At 42.9% G+C, this 16,286-nt stretch overlaps 1 protein-coding gene across 6 annotated transcripts in view; it reads right to left on the minus strand.

Moving 5' to 3' along the window:
- The window catches only part of Mob3b (MOB kinase activator 3B), a 180,739-nt gene extending 164,753 nt beyond the window's left edge, over window positions 1–15,986 (minus strand). For 2 of the 6 annotated variants that reach the window (XM_042695860.1, XM_042695863.1), the window contains exon 1: window positions 15,202–15,446. The gene's annotated coding sequence lies outside the window, so the exon portion shown is untranslated. Of the gene's footprint in view, window positions 1–13,890; window positions 14,049–15,179; window positions 15,492–15,608 lie in introns of those variants that run through there. The other 4 variants (XM_042695859.1, XM_042695858.1, XM_042695857.1 and 1 more) reach the window with 3 other exon arrangements.
- Between the last annotated feature and the right edge of the window lie 300 nt (window positions 15,987–16,286).

Genomic DNA, 16,286 nt, shown 5'->3' on the forward strand with positions numbered 1-16,286 from the left:
TGTGGTTTTTTTTTTTTAAATCTCTGAGATCTTAGGTAAATTGCTGAATATTTCCACATTTTCATCTACATTGTGTTGTGACTAGGAGAACTCAAGAAAATGCAGGGTGGCACTTAGGAATTGCTAAATAAATATTATCCTGATTTATTGTCTTAAATTATTATTGTAAGTATAGTAACTATGCAGATTAGACTCAGAGACAATGTCTAGGTGATCATGTTACCAGATAGATGAGAATTAACAATAATACTAGCTGTTCATACAGTACCTTCCTCTCCAACCAACTCCCATGGCCAAGCACTTCTGGGTTAGCCTAATGATTGCCTTGAAACCATTTTTTTTCCCCACATGCTATAGATGCTGCAAGACCCTGTCACCATTAAGGTTCTCTATACCATATAACTTGTCATAGATCAAGTGGTGTCCTCCCAAAAGATGTGTCTAAGTCCTAATACCTAGTGACTGTAATATGACCTCTTTTCAGAAAAGGTCATTGCAAATGCAATGCAGTTAAAAGAAGGTCACACCAGACCCCACTATCCTAGACTGAGCACTACATTCAGAGAACAGTACATGTTCTTATGAGAAAGCCATGTTAAACTGCATTTAAAGAGATGCACAGATACGTGGAGAATCTCCTGTCACTATGACAGCAGAGAAGATACACCTGGAAAATCAAAGATTGCCAGCAACCACAGAGGCTGCAAAGGAATCTTGGCTTGGTGTCCTGGAGGAAGCATGCCCCTGGTGACAGTCAGATTGCAGACTACTGGATTCTAGAACAAGAGAATACATTTCTGTTTGTCTTAGGCCACACAGTATATGGGGGTTTGCTATAACAACCCTAGAAAACTAAAACATCTCCAAACTCCTATGTCCCCAAGTGGCAGAAGTGTCAATCCAGGTGACATAGGCCAAGGACTCACTAATACACATCTAGCAATGAATGACACGCGTTTACTGGGAAGCATTTGCTAGAATAACTCCTTTCAGGAGTTTGGATTCTGGGCTTCTACTAGCTCATCTGTAAGTCACAATGGAAAACAGAGCTTCACTAGAAATGTTTGCATTCTAGTGTTGTGCTGAGACTTCTGCAGTCATATGGGCAGGGGCAAAGACCCTCCTGATCCTCCCCCATGTTTCTAGAACCATCCTGTTCAGTTTCCTCTCCTGCATGCCCTTCACATACAGAAGATTCTTACAATTCTGACATTGGCCCGCTTCTTTTCATTGTCTATAATCTGTTTCTAAATAAACCCACTAATTCTTATGACCCAAATGATCACATGGCTTCTGCTGAGGCTTCCACATCATTCCCATCGGCTCCAGTCTCTCATCTGAGGCCAGAGCCACACAACCAAACCCAGATACCTCCATTTGGTGGTCCCATGCCCATTCAAGGTGATTTTTCTATAAAGAACTCCCCGGCAGCAGCCAGAGCCTGTCCCTCCCTTCTCTCTAGGCAACCTCAAAGCTGATGGCACAGTCAGATACTCAACTAGAAAGCTGACCTCTCTGGTCGTCCTTTTCCTTTCTCATCCTCTCCCTACTCCAAATCAAAGTCCAACTAAGTGATTCCCTTCTTTTCCAACTCTGTCAGCACTGCTCTAATGCAAACTCTCATCATTCTTACCTTCAAGATTCAGTTTATTAATTGTACATATTTATTTATTTAAATATGTAACCTGCCATAGTAAATTGCTTTTATTGGGGCTCATTTTCTACTTTCCCTGTAGGAAGTTACTTTGTGCGGACTCTTCAGCTGGAGTATAAAAGAAAGCTGGGTGTTAATTTGTTGACAGAATAAAATGACAGCTCCTGGGAGCATCTAGTGCAAAGAATTGGCAAGATGGGCAAGTGGTATCAGAAACCCTCAGCAATTTTGCCTACATAGGTTAATAACTAATCAGATTTGAAAATCATAAGAAATCATTGGGCATTTTCTCTGAGCAGTAAGCAAAAAGTTTTATTGAAAGAGAAATAGAGATACGGCACAGAGCAATGGCATTGTCCAGGGGATTTGTGCACGCACGCGCGCGCACGCACACACACACACACATACACACACACACACACACACACACACACACACACACATGCGCATGTGCACGTACCACTGGATAATTTTTGATTCAATAAATATTTAGTGTTTTTATGTAAGAACAATCATAGATATAAAAGAGTAAATCTCCCCCTGTTTTTACAATAAAAAAAAATTTAAAAAGAGCAAATCACCTAGCTACTCAGGAGACTAAGATCTGAGGATGGTGGTTCAAAGCCAGCTTGGGCAGGAAAGTCTGGAAGACTCTTAGCTCCAATTAACTGGCAAGAGCCAGACCTAGTGTTGTAGCTAAAATGGTAACGTGCTAGACTTGAGCAAAAAACCTCAGAGACAATCAGGCACTGAGAAGCAGTACCATTTCTGTTCTAAGGAGATAGATAAATTAGCCAAAGGATACAAAGCTGTGTGACATCACTGGAGTAGAGGTACAAAACCGTTTATGATTTCAATAGTCCCATGGAATTTCAAAGAAGCAGCAGCAGAAATAGTAGAGGACATTAAACCAACACTTGAGTTTCCTGTGTCATTCTGTGATCTTCTCAATCACCCTCCAGCACTCAACTTTGTCCATTCCTCATCTTTCTAAACAATGAGAACTATCCCTGTCATTGAGACATGGCTTCATTATTTTCATTCAGTCACCCAACAAATAATAGCTGAGCACCTGCTTTGTGTCAGCTTCTGTGCTAGCTATTGAAATGTATCATAGGCCAAGTGTGGCAAACAACTTGTCCTAGACCTAGTATTTATGATTGGTTTTCATGTAGATTAAAAAAAATTAGCTCCAAATGATGTTATACATACATTAACAGAAATACACATAAGATTAATATATATATATATATATATATATATATATATATATATATATATATATATATATATATATATATATATATATATAAGCTCTTCCATTCTCCACCCATGGAGTGATCCAGGTCTCGCCATCTTGCATTCAGGAAGGAGCCATAACAAACCATCTGCTGTACCTCCACCACAGAACTTCATGGTGAGTGAGAAAAAAGACACAACCCAGGGCACATAGCAAACTGATAACTACAGTGGCTTCAGGGGAGAAGAGAAGCCTCTGTCTTCCTTAAAAAGGATCATATTTTCTAATTTGGATGTATCCATATAATAATGATGGAGTCATTATGAACCTCTACCTCAGAGACAATATTAAGAAACATACAACCAAGAAAGGGACCAGAAAATCAGGTGAGAGGTTATCCCCAAAGGGCAGGCAGTAAGAATGAGTGAGTTGGCAGAGTGGACAGGGTGGACCTGGCCAAATGAACTGTACACAACTTTGAGGTGACCTTATCTACGTGATCTGTGGGAAGAACTTCCAGATTTGCACACCAATTTCTTATCCCTAGGCTCTCTCTGGGGCCCAATCACCTTCTGATCCCACAAATGGAATGACTGACTAATGCTCACACACTGAGTAACTGGAATGATCAACAACTTACTCTCACTCTGGCTTGAAACTTGCCACTTTGTGGGAAGTAATAAATCTTAACAGCAGATGCCATGTGCCATGAGCTAAATCAAAGCTATCTTGTCTAGACTGAACTGTCTCATTTCTCCATTTTGTCAAATTGCACCTGGCCCACTATGGTTAAAATCCACATGAAGTTCACAGGGTTCCACAGACAGAAGGACAGACTCTGCCAATCAGCTTTCCCTCTGAGCAGAACTGGACCACATACAAATTACCCCAGGGCAGTCTAGGAAGTAAAGCAGATAGCACAGAAACAACATTAGCATGCCAAAGCATACCCTGATAATGACAGACTGGCCAGTTGTGACAGGAACATCTAGAAGCAAAAATGTTTCATACACTGTCATTCTCTTCAACTTTCTGATTTTGAGATATACAGGTAGCAAGGCTGACTGATGACCTGAATTGTGTGTGAGTGTGTGTGTGTGTGTGTGTGTGTGTGTGTGTGCATGCACATGTGCATATGTGTACATCTTCTTTGCACAGTTGTTAGGGATAGGTGCACAAGTATAAAGAAATGCAATCAATTTGTAGTTTCACAGGAGAGGAAAAGGTAGCAGAGGAAAGACTTCCTCAAGAAAGTGTGCCATTTTGAATTCTGCTCAGAGAGATCAATGGGCGCTTGCTTGGTGAACAGAGTTACCACATTAAATAGGCTCCCAGGTAATTTTGAATTTCTGATCGATAGTGAATGGTTTTATAATCCAAAGATGTCTCAGATATTGGATGGCTATTCTATTTGCTAAATCAAGCAAGGAAAGGTGCAGTCATATATAATCAACCATTCCTCCTTTTTTTGTCATGAATATTGTCAATATCAACTTAAGTGAACATGTGTAGTACATGGGAAATGAGATCCATGTTACAGGAAAGCCCTAAGATCAAAACACTGCAAACATAGCTACTAACTCAACTGCAACTCCCTCAACATAATGCATGACAACTTACTCCTCCATCTGGAAGACCTGGGTTATAATGAATTTTTTTTAATAAATAAGAATATAATACTAGAATGGCAGCAAAGAGGAAAACTAAACTAAATGAGCTAAAGCAATAGAATGTGCTTGCTGGAAAAATACAGGGAGATTCAAGATGGTTGACAATAACCAAATTAGTTGCCACCTCCATCATCTAGCGAGCAGGATAATAGCAAGGCAATTGTACAACCCCTCAGCTTGATTAGCACTGCTGTCTCAAATGAGTGGAAAGTACACTAATCACCACCAGCATGTTGGGGTAGAGAGAGTTTTAAATTGGAAACTCAACACTTATACAATTACTCATTTCAAAAACCTGTAATTAAGGTATCACAAGGCATTGCAAAAGCCTCAAAGAACGAACAGTTCTAACTGAGCCTGTTGAAGAAGTTTCAGGTAGAAGAAGTTATATGAGCTATATAAGAAAGTGTGCCTTCAGAAGCCATTGTTTTGTATTTATACATACTGTGCACAGTGTTCATGTGAAGATATGTGTGAGTGTGAAAGCTCCAAAAACAGCACATTGAACCCCCTTATATCTGTGTTGTCCTTATTAGATGAAAAGGAACTGTACTGCAGGCAAATTGACATTTGTTTTACAAATGGTCCATGTTTAAGTTTAAAAAGGCATATTGATCCCATTTTAGGTATATAATAATTTTCTGGTTTCATGTGCCTTCTCTTAAAAGGAGTTTTGCCTTTTAAAACAATCAGTTGTTGACCAAAGGCAAGGAATTCTTAAACCTAGGCAAATAAAAATATGTTAATAAAGATCATTCACTGGAAGAATGATTTTTTTCTGTCCCTATCTATTATTTAGCCATAAATCCATATTTATACATATCTATGTTTAACATATACTTACAGACACTATATACTACTTTTAAAAAAGCTTGTTTTTAAGCTCCAAAATTTCAATCCACATAAAATTTTTGGTGTTTGAGCAGTGTTCCACTGATGAATTACTTAACCAAGCAAGTACTTATTGCTGAATGTTTATGTTGTTCTTTTTTTTCTGTGATGAACTTCCTAACAGCTATATCTTTTTTTTATTGTGAATATACTGTACAGAGGGGTTACAATTACATGGTCAAGATAATGAGTACATTTCTTATCAAGCATTGTAGCCTCCTCCTTTGATAGCTATATCTTTTTTAGAACTACATAATTTGTTCTTAAGAATAAACTTCAAGAGGAAGAAGCAGTCAAAGATGATACATATTTTTGGTCTGATACATATTTTTAAAGAGCTTCATTGACAACACAATTTTGCCCTTAAAGGAGATTGTGCCCATTTATAACCTGGTATAAAAGGGCCTATTTTCCTCATTCTTTTTCAAAACTAGCCACTCCAGGAAGTCCATGATGTAGCTAGAGCATACAGAATAATATATACAAGTTTTTCTGCTGCAAGAAATCAGTCTGAAATGCCAAATTTTTATAACATCTCATTTATCTACAATTAACTTTTGATGCAGCCAACTGGTATAGACAAGCTGTTTTTTTTTTCTTTTTTTCTTTAGTATTAGGACTTGAACTCAGTACCTTGCACTTGCTATGCAGTTACTCTACCTATACCAGAGGCCATGCCTGCAGCCCTTTTCACTTCATCTATTTCCCAAATAGGGTCTTCTGCTTTTGTCCAGAGCCATACTGAACCACAATTCTCCTGCCCACACCTACTGTTGTAGCTGGAGCAGATGTATAGATTACTGCCTAGCCTGTTTGCTAAGATGGGAGTCTCACTAACGTTTTGCTTGAATTTGCCTAAAATCATGATCATGCCAAGCTCTACTTCCCCAAGTAGCTACAATACAAGCATGAGCCACCAAACCCATCTAGTCAAGAAATTTTAAGCCAAATTTTCAGTCTGCCACTATTATGGAACTCTTAGTGACTTCCCACTTTATTTTCCTAGAGAAAGGAATCCATTTGCCTTGACTAGAACCATAACGCCATAAATAGCCATTAGTACCACAGTCATACTGGCCAAGTGTGAGTTAAGTTGGTTAAAATGGGTGACCTACCCATATGAATCCTTAATGAAAAACAAATACAGGAATAAACAAAATACCAGTACCATCATGCAAGAAGGAAAGACAGTTAAGCAAAAGTTTTTAAATATTGACTAAGCTATATCAAAAACAAAAGAGAATATATGAGAAACTAATGAAATAATTCTAAACTATCCTCAAATATACAACCTACTGGAGGAATTCTGCAAAAAGATACAAGAAGTATATGAAATGCAAGCTAGGAATATAATAGAATATCACCTTTTTCTAGCCACAATAGGAATTCAAGCCAGATTCATCTTGTATTTGACAAGAATGGTACTGAACTGACCAATTCTATTCATCTTTGTTGAAAAGCAGAAAAATGAAAATATTCAAATATAGAAGTGTCCGGGCTAGGGCTGGAAAGTTGGCTCAGTGGTAGAGCGCTTGCCTTGCATGCCTGAGGCCCTGGGTTTGATTCCTCAGCACCACATAAGCAAAAAGAAAAAAACCAGAAGTGGCGCTGTGGCTCAAGTGGTAGGGCACTAGCCTTGAGCTGAAGAGCTGAGGGACAGTGTTCAGGCCCAGAGTTCAGGCCCTACAACCGGACCAAAAAAAAAAAAAAAACAAGAAGTGTCCGGGCTGGGGGAAAAACAAAAGCAAAAACCTAAACTACATTATGCTCTGATGAACTAGCCATCAATATTCATAGTTGTGTGGTCAATGTCCACAGTTAGCTTCACGAAAGAGAATATATATATATAATATATATACAAATATATATAATATATATATGAATATATATAATATATATATGAATATATATAATATATATACATATATGATCAAGCACAAAAATGTATTTTCCTGCTGGATGCCAGTGACTCACATTTGTAATCCTATATACCCAGGAGGATGAGATCCAGTTCCAAAGCTAGCCTGAGCCAACAAATTCTAGAAACTTTTATCTGTAGCCAGCAAAAGCTAGAAACAGAAGTGTAGCACAAATGGTAGAGAGCAACAGCCTTGAGCAGAAAAAGCTAAGAGAGATCTTGAGACCCTGAGTTCAAACACCACTCCTTACTCCAGTTCTGGCATAAATCAACAAAAAGTATTTTCCTGATATTGGGTGTTGTCTTTTTCTTTCATTCTCTTTTCCTTTCCTTTTTTCTTTTCTTTTTCTTTTGTCTTCTTCCCCACACCCCACCAAACTCAAACTTGCTAAAATGGACACCTTATACTCATTGGAAGGTTCCCTACCACCTGAGCCACTACTCCAACCCCTCCTTTCCTTTTCTGTTTTTCTCTTCTCTTTTCTTTTTCTTTCTCTTTTATAGTGCTAGATAGGGAACCCAGAGCCTCATCTACGCTAGGCAAGCATACAACCCTAGTTTTTCTGTATCAGTATTTTTGTTGTTTTGTTTTGCTTTTTTGGTCATGGGGCTTGAACTCTGGGCCTGGGTGCTGTCCCACAGCTCTTCAGCTGAAGGCTAGCACTCTACCATTCAGCCACAGTGACACTTCTGGCTTTTTTTTTTCTGTTTATGTGGTGCTGAGGAATTGAACCCAGGGCCTCATGCATGTGAGGCAAGCACTCTACCACTGAGCCACCTTCCCAGCCTTCTGTTTCAGTTTTGTCATGATGAGTCTTTAGCACTGAAAGTGTCATCTACGCATATAAGGTAAGGCAGTGCTAATGCTTTGTTCACTTAAAGAAAAAAAAAATCTCCGAAGACAGGGTAGTCACCCACAGTTTAAAAATGCCTCTGAGGAAAAGGAAAAAGGTCGAAATCCTGATAGTTGTAAAATGACTAGTGAACTAACTCCTCCCACTAAAGATCTTCAGGTATATAAAGTGACATGAAAAGAGACTTAAAACATCACTGTTAACCTTAGATATTGTGAAATTTTTAGCTTAGAAAAAAAAAATGAGCATCAAGGTTGACATAACTCCAAAGTATTTATGGCTTGTGTTCCTTGTGGTTCTGCTCATCAGTCCTATTCTATCTCAAGTCTGTGTTCTCATGAGTAGAATGCACCTGGAGAACTTGAAACTTATGATTATTAGCGACTCATTTCTGATAGCATGTCTAAGAGAAATCCAAGCTTTTGACTTGCCCATAGGAAATGGATCAGATGCTCAGCCTATAAAAAGTGACATTAAGGAAGCTTTGTATGAAATAACCACGGGGACCTTGAGTATCTTCAGTCAATACAATTCCAACTCCACTTGGGAAAAGAAACACCTGACAGAAATCAAAATGGGACTTTTAGAGCAAATAATGTACCTGGAACAATGTATACGGGAAGAGAAGGAAAACAACAACCACATGAAAGAAATGAAAGAGGACGAGATGGAACTCTCGGGAGAGAAGGTGCTCCAACCGGTTACCCTGCAATGGAGAAGTTATTTCAACAGAATCAAAAACTACTTGAAAAATAAGAAATACAGTTCTTGTGCCTGGAGGATTGTCCAAGTGGAAATCAGAAGATGTTTCTCCTTTGTTCTCACCAAACTACTCTCAAAGAAATAAGGTATCTTTTTAGAATTAACATTACATTTCCCTCCCACATCTCCTTCTCCTTTTTCCTCCTTCTTCATCTTCTTTTTAAGGTGATTTGTGACCTTTTAGAATCAGTCTTGTCCTCAGCTGGAATGCTGGACTCTTATGTAACGTTCGCTGTCTGGAAAATTTGCCATTGGAACATGAACCACATTTACCTCTCTTAAGAAAGATAATGCTAATCATTTTCTGGGGGACTTAAGGGATTTTGTTAGAAAATCTTGATGACCACTTTAGAAGAGTAATATTTCCTCTCCATTTCTACTCTTTTTCTTTTTCTTTGATCATTGTGTATTGGCTTTGTTCTAGCGCCTTTTGAAAGTCACCATGACAATGGCTAAAAGATATGGAACAGAGACTGTTGTGAAATGTAGCATTTCTTTTTTTTTTTTGGGGGGGGGTCCGGTCATGGGCCTGAACTCTGGGCCTGGGTGTTGTCCCTCAGCTCTTCAGCTCAAGGCTAGCGCTCTACCACTTGAGCCACAGCGCCACTTCCGGCTTTTTTCTTTTTGCTTATGTGGTGATGAGGAATCGAACCCAGGGCCTCAGGCATGCAAGGCAAGCGCTCTGCCACTGAGCCACCTTCCCAGCCCTGAAATGTAGCATTTCAATGACTAACCTCTCTGATTATGGAGATTGCTTACTCTATAAAAATTCAGTGCCCTAAAAACTTGCACAAGCTCTACAGAGTCAAACCCTTCCTTTTCTCCAGTCCTTTCCAGACAAAAATGGTTGCTTATTTGCTTATCAGTTTAGTTTGTTATGAAATGATGCTGTTTGGATGTGCTTTAGGAGTGAAAATCTACAGTGAAATTTGAATGGATGTTTCAATAAGATGACCAATTAGCTCTTGGGAACCTATAAATTTGGTGCAGAGCTCTCATCATGCCTGATAAATATCATTTGCTTCCTACATTACTGGGAATATAGCCCTGTATTAGAGCACTTGTCTAGCATGTATGAAGCCCTTACTAAAACAAGCAAAAAAAGTAAGGTATGGTAAAAGCTGATATTATCATCATTATGTCTTTCATTGACTCTGCACTTAAAAAAATAAATTCCTGCTGGGCAACGGTGGCTCACGCCTATAATCCTAGCTACTCAGGAGGCTGAGATCTGAGGATCGAGGTTCAAAGCCAGCCCAGGCAGGAAAGTCCATGAAACTCTTATCTCCAATAAACACTCAGAAAACCGGAAGTGGCACTGTAGCTCAAGTGGTAGAGCGCTTGCCTTGAGCTGAAGAGCTGAGGGATAGAGCTCAGGCCCAGAGTTCAAGCCCCACAACCAACAATAACAACAACAAAAAATTCCTAGAGTTATATTATAGAAGAATTTTACATTGGGTTTTCCCAACTGAAAGACTACTTTTTTTGTTGTTCAGTTAAATCTATTAGGAATTCTAATAATCCATGACATATTAATGCCATGGATTTTTTAGTTATCTCTATCCAGCTTACCTAAATGCTCTTCCTGTATAGCCTTTATATGGCCTCACCACCTAGCTAAATTAATTATCTTCTCTTTCTATTCTATCCCATTTCAGAATCATCTGTTTTCAAGACTGTGGCTACACAAATTTTAAAACAAGGGCAGAAAGTACCTGATTCAGCCTTTGGGAAACTCTCCTGTAAAGATTTACCAATACACTGCTAAACTGTTCAGATTCATGATTGTCCTGAGTTCAGAACTCAAAGGGATATAGCCAAAGAAAGAAATTTTTAGTATAAAAGTAGGCAAATTTCAGCCAAGAAGGTTAGAAGAAATGTTTAAAATAATAAGTTGTAGATCATAGCATATGTGTTTATCAGCAGATGATCAAATAATAAAATGACCTAGTGTAACCCATTTAATAAAAACAAAAATGGTTGTTTCAAATTGTTTCAGAACTAGATGGTAAGGCCTACAAGCCATAAAGGCATACAAGTTAATTAGCTGAAAGTATATACTCATTATTTTCCATAAAATTTTCTAATGCCTTTGCCTGGTCTCCCTGATAACCATCCTGGAATGATGGCAGTTACTTTAGCAATTTATGGGTTACAGTTTCACCAAATGTCTGTTATATTCAAAGGAACAGAATTTCTGAAGAGGAGCTGGTGATGTAGTTTAGTGGTAGAGTGGTGCCTTGTGTACGTTAAGACCTTGAGTTCAATCCCTACCACCTACCACCACAAGGAAAGAAGAAGAAGAAGAAGAAGAAGAAGAAGAAGAAGAGGAGGAGGAGGAGGAGGAGGAGGAGGAGGAGGAGGAGGAGGAGGAGGAGGAGGAGGAGGAGGAGGAGGAGGAGGAGGAGGAGGAGGAGGAGGAGGAGGAGGAGAAGAGGAGGAGAAGAGGAGGAGGAAGAGGAAGAGGAAGAAGAAGAAGAAGAAGAAGAGGAGGAGGAGGAGGAGAGGAGGAGGAAGAGGAAGAGGAGGAGGAGGAGGAGGAGGAGGAGGAGGAGGAGGAGGAGGAGGAGGAGGAGGAAGAAGAAGAAGAAGAAGAAGAAGAAGAAGAAGAAGAAGAAGAAGAAGAAGAAGAAGAAGAAGGAGAAGGAGAAGGAGAAGAAGGAGAAGAAAAGGAGGAGGGAGGAAGAGGAGGAAGAAGAAGAAAAAGTAGGAGAAAGAGGAAGAACAGAAAGAAAAGAAGAAGAATTGGCCAAGAAAGATGAACACTTGCCCGCCAATATAGATTGTCAGACTATGAGGACAGGGCCAGAAGTCAAGACAATTTTTTTTTAATAAAGAATATGTCTAATCAAAAGAAAAAGGAGAAGAGCCTATTGAAAACTAAGTAAGGATTAACAATATCATCAAAGGGAAAATGTTATTAGACAATATGAAAAATGGTTATTCTTGCTTCTGACTAAAGAAAAACAAATAAGACAAACAAAATATTTTTCCATCACATGGCAGAGATGGAAAACTGGTAACAAAGGCTGGGAGCAGAGCAGATTGACTGTCCTGTGCATTTTTGACAAATGATAAACTGACAAATGTTTACCACAGACAATATGACAATCTTCAATATCCTAAAAAGTGCATCCATCTTATCAAATATTCAGTAATATACAATATATTATATATAATATTATATAATATATAAAAGAAATAATTGAGAATATTGTTTACTGGAACCATGTTTGTATGATCCTCTTAAAATCCTAGATATTCCAGAGGCCGAAATCTGAGGATCACAGTTTGAAGTCAGCCAGCTAGGAAAGTCCATGAGACTCTTCTCTAAATGAACCACCAAAAAAGCCAGAAGTGGGGCTGTGGCTCATGTGCTTTAGCACCTGCCTTTAGCAAAAAGCTAAGGGACAGCCAGACCCTGAGTTCAAGCCCAACTACTAGCACAAAGAAAAAACAACACAAAACCTCATCTCTCTGTATTTTCTATAATTTTTTAACTTCTAAATTAAAATAGACTGTTTTAATTGTAAAATTAAAGAAATACAAGCTTATCTTCTCCCAGAAATAACTGGAAGGGGTACTGTGGGACAAGCACATGGTTAATGATGAGTTTGGGTACTTCTTTAGCAAGAGGTACCTAGAACAGGCCTCCTTCCACAGCCCTTTCATTGTTTTGTTGCTGCTGCTAAAGTTCCAAGAATTCTTCCTGGGAGATCATTTTCATAATGAAATATTAATAAAGTAGTTTCTCCTTCAAAGATTGTGCTTTTTTGGTCCCACTGAGAGTATCCAGAAGTCTCTGGAGAAAGTTGTCTGTGTGTCTACATTCCTAACTTGACAATCTTCTAAGTTCTCTTACGTTAGTAAAGAGCAAACCAGATCTGTGCAGAGCCCAAGTTTCCACTTCACATGTTGGAATAAGGGTTGGGACACAGCTCAGTGGGAGAGCACATACTTCTGTGGAGAAGGCGCTGGGTTCCACCCCTAGGACTAGATGGAGAGAAAAGTTTCAATGCAGACAGGTCCCAAGGGCTTGGGGGGGAGTGGCTCGAGTGAGTGATACAGAACACATACACACCTTCCACCCTGAGCTCAATCCCTAGTGTGAGTGGGGGGGTGGAGGGGGGAGGGGAGATTGTCACCACAACGGGTGAGGGATCAAAAACTGGAGGACAAAGAGAGAGTGTCATTGAGTATCCTTGATTATGCTGTGTCCCACAGAAACGTGGACAATACCAGGGTACAAGGAGGACTAGGTTCCAACAGGTGCTCAGATTCCACTTCCCTTCCTCACGGCAGGAACACTCTCCTGAAACCATGGCATGGCGGGGCGCGGGGGGGGGGGGGGGGGGGGAGTTGCATTCTCTATTTAGCTTTTGCCCTATTTATTCAATAAATTATCCACATCTCACTAAAACAAAAATCACACCGCCCATAAGCATCTAAGTTGCCCCCAGGGAAACTGAGGCACCTGTAATCAGGGGCCATCTCCAGGGAAAGTCAGGACTGGGGGGGAGGGGCATGCTACCTGTTCTCAGGGATCTGGAAGGCTTAAAACACCTCTGGGGCCGCCTCTGTGTATGTGCAGGAGGTCTGCTGTTCCCACCAGGCAAGGGGGTGGGGGAATTTAAACTTGGAGCCTTGGGTCAAGTCAGATCCCCGGCAGATTCTACGGTGAGCGACTTCACCACTACTCCCAGGCGCTCCGGCGCCTCCTGGGGTTTACCTGCATCCCCATTCATCTGACGGCGAATCGTCTACCTTCCGGACCTTTGGCAAAGGTGCAAAGCCCCCAACCAGCCTCACAGAGCGGGGAGGTCACCGAAGCCGCTCCCAGCCAGGTGGAGGACACCTTCGGATCTCCCAGGCCGCTTCCCCGCACCCGAAAGCAGCCTCACCTTCGGCCTCCCCGCCCTTCCCCGGTGCGTGCGGGATTCGATCTGAGGAAGGCGCCCAGGGCCACGAGCCAGCCAGCCGGCGAGGAAGAAACGAGTTCCCCGCGGCTCTCCAACCACAGAGCCGGGCGGGGCGGACCCTCCCGGGTTCAGCTCCTCTCCTCTCCAAGCCGGGATCCCTGACCCGAGCTGGCCCAGAGGCCGGCGTGCAAGGCAAGCCGGTGGGGGGGGGGGGGGGGGGAGAGGGGGGAGGAGGGGGGGGCAAAAGGGACGCCATTCCTCTCCCCACCCCCGCCAAGCCCCCACCAGATGTTGGAAACGCAAACAATAGGAGAAACGCGCAGAAACAAAAGGCCATTGGCACCAGTCGGGGGTGCGCGCGCGCGCGGGGCGGGCGGAGAACGTTTACGCGGAGGGGGGTCCGGGAGGGGCGGGATCGCCCGTGGTTTCGGGTCTCAGAGGCCAGGGCGAGGGCAGGGGCGGAGGCGGGGGGGGGGGGTGACTTTTTGTGGTGGTCGTTTTGTAGCATTTTGCCACCCACACCTCCGAAGAGTCGGACAGTGGGGAAGAGCCGAAGCAAAGGGAAGTTGGGAGTCGGCACCTTCTCCCAGCCGCGAGCCCGCGGGGCTGGTGGGATTCCAGGTGTCTGGACAGTGGGCCCCTAAACCAGTGAGGTGGGGCGGGTTCTTTTTCCTTTTCCTTTTTAACATCAAACCTCGTCGGCCCCACTGTGGGGAGGGGGGAGAGGGGGTGGGGCCCCGGGCTGAGTGGGTCCCGTGCAGCCCCCCACCTCCTCCTCCCCGAGCCTCCACACGCAAAAGTCCTTCCTGGACGCCCAAGTGATTTTCACACACACACACACGCACACACGCACACACACACACACACCTCCTGCCAGGGCGCACTTTTGTAAAAGTTCCTCTTCCCGCCACCGCAGCTCAGCGCGCAACTCCACCGGCATCCAACCGCGACCCCAGGGGGAGATCGGGGTCGGATGAGCACCCCGCAAGGAGGACTTTTGATTGCTGTCGCTTTTTAAAAGGACCAAGGCCACAAGACGCGACCCTCGTTCCCGCCCCTTGAAGTGCGCACCCCAGGCAGCCAGCCTAAAACCCGACTCCCGAACCCCCAGAAGCTCCGAGAGCGACGGGGAGCGGAGGAACGCCGTGTCCGGGAGCGAGATCTCCCACCTCTCGCTCCCCTGGTTGGAGCACCCGCCCCGAGGCGACCCGCACCTCGGCCCGCCTGGGCGCAGTTGGGAGTGAGGAGCGACGGGGGTCGCGCCGTCTCACCTCGCCGGCCGCGGGTTCTTACCGTGGACAACGTCAGTCTCAGGGCCCGGCCGGCTCCTTTGGCCCGCTCGTCTGCGACGGGAACGAGGAAACAAAACAAAACAAAACGGGTGAGGGGCTCCAGAAGACGGGATGACGCTAGTGGATCCAGGCGAGGGGCTTTCTGGCCAGCGCGCGCCGCTCCAGCAGCTCCAGAGCAACCTCCGCACGCACCCGGCGGCGCGGCCCGGCCCGGCCCGGCCCGCCTGCGCTCCACTGCCGCTCCGGGGCGCCGGGCAGGGGGGCCCCTGGCGGCCGCCCGGGGAAACGCAGCTACATGGTGGGAGGAGGGGGAAGGGGGGGGGGGAAGGAGGGGAAGAAAAGTTAACAGGGTCTTTCGGATCCTCCTCCTTCCAGAAAGATTTGAGCAGTCTAAGGGGGTCTCTCTACCTTGGCAGAAAAGACACTGCCTCCGGGGCCACGGTAGCTTCTAGAAAGCGGTTGGATTAGAATGGAGGCGTCTGGATCCACAAAGGCCACTCACTGGCAAGTCATCCAGAGAGGGGCAAATGGCTTAACCTTCTTCATGAGTTTCAGACAGACTGTTAAAAAAATAAACAATGCCAATGGTCTGCTTGATAACAGAACTGAGTATTAAATCATCGGAAAATACACAGAATTACTAGTTAATAAGCTGGGACTTAGAGAACTTAAACTTTGAGGCATAATCCACAGCCCTCTACTTTCTGCTTGCATGATCTTGGTCTGCTTAGGATTTTTCAGGCCTCAGTTATACTCTTGGGTAAATTGGAAGGACTAGTATCTACCCTGCAGGGTGACTGTTAGGGGTAAGCAAACTAATGATAGGAAATACCTCATGGTGAAAGTCTTCAAATATAAAGTTCCTTGACTTCCTGAGGGGAAGAATTGGATCTTCTATATCTTTTTATTCCTCTCAGGATAGCATCTTACTATAAACCAAGACGTATAGACATGACTAAATATTGTCCATATTGTTTTCTGTCACTCTTTAAATACATCAAGGAGAAACTATCAAGGGGTTTGGGATATATACACAAATATCCCAAGAGAGGCTTCTTGCTGATGGCTGGCACTCTACCACTCTAA

Source organism: Dipodomys spectabilis, unplaced genomic scaffold (genome assembly GCF_019054845.1).
Source record: "Dipodomys spectabilis isolate Male_0828 unplaced genomic scaffold, ASM1905484v1 ptg000006l, whole genome shotgun sequence".
NCBI classification, from domain to species: Eukaryota; Metazoa; Chordata; class Mammalia; order Rodentia; family Heteromyidae; genus Dipodomys; species Dipodomys spectabilis.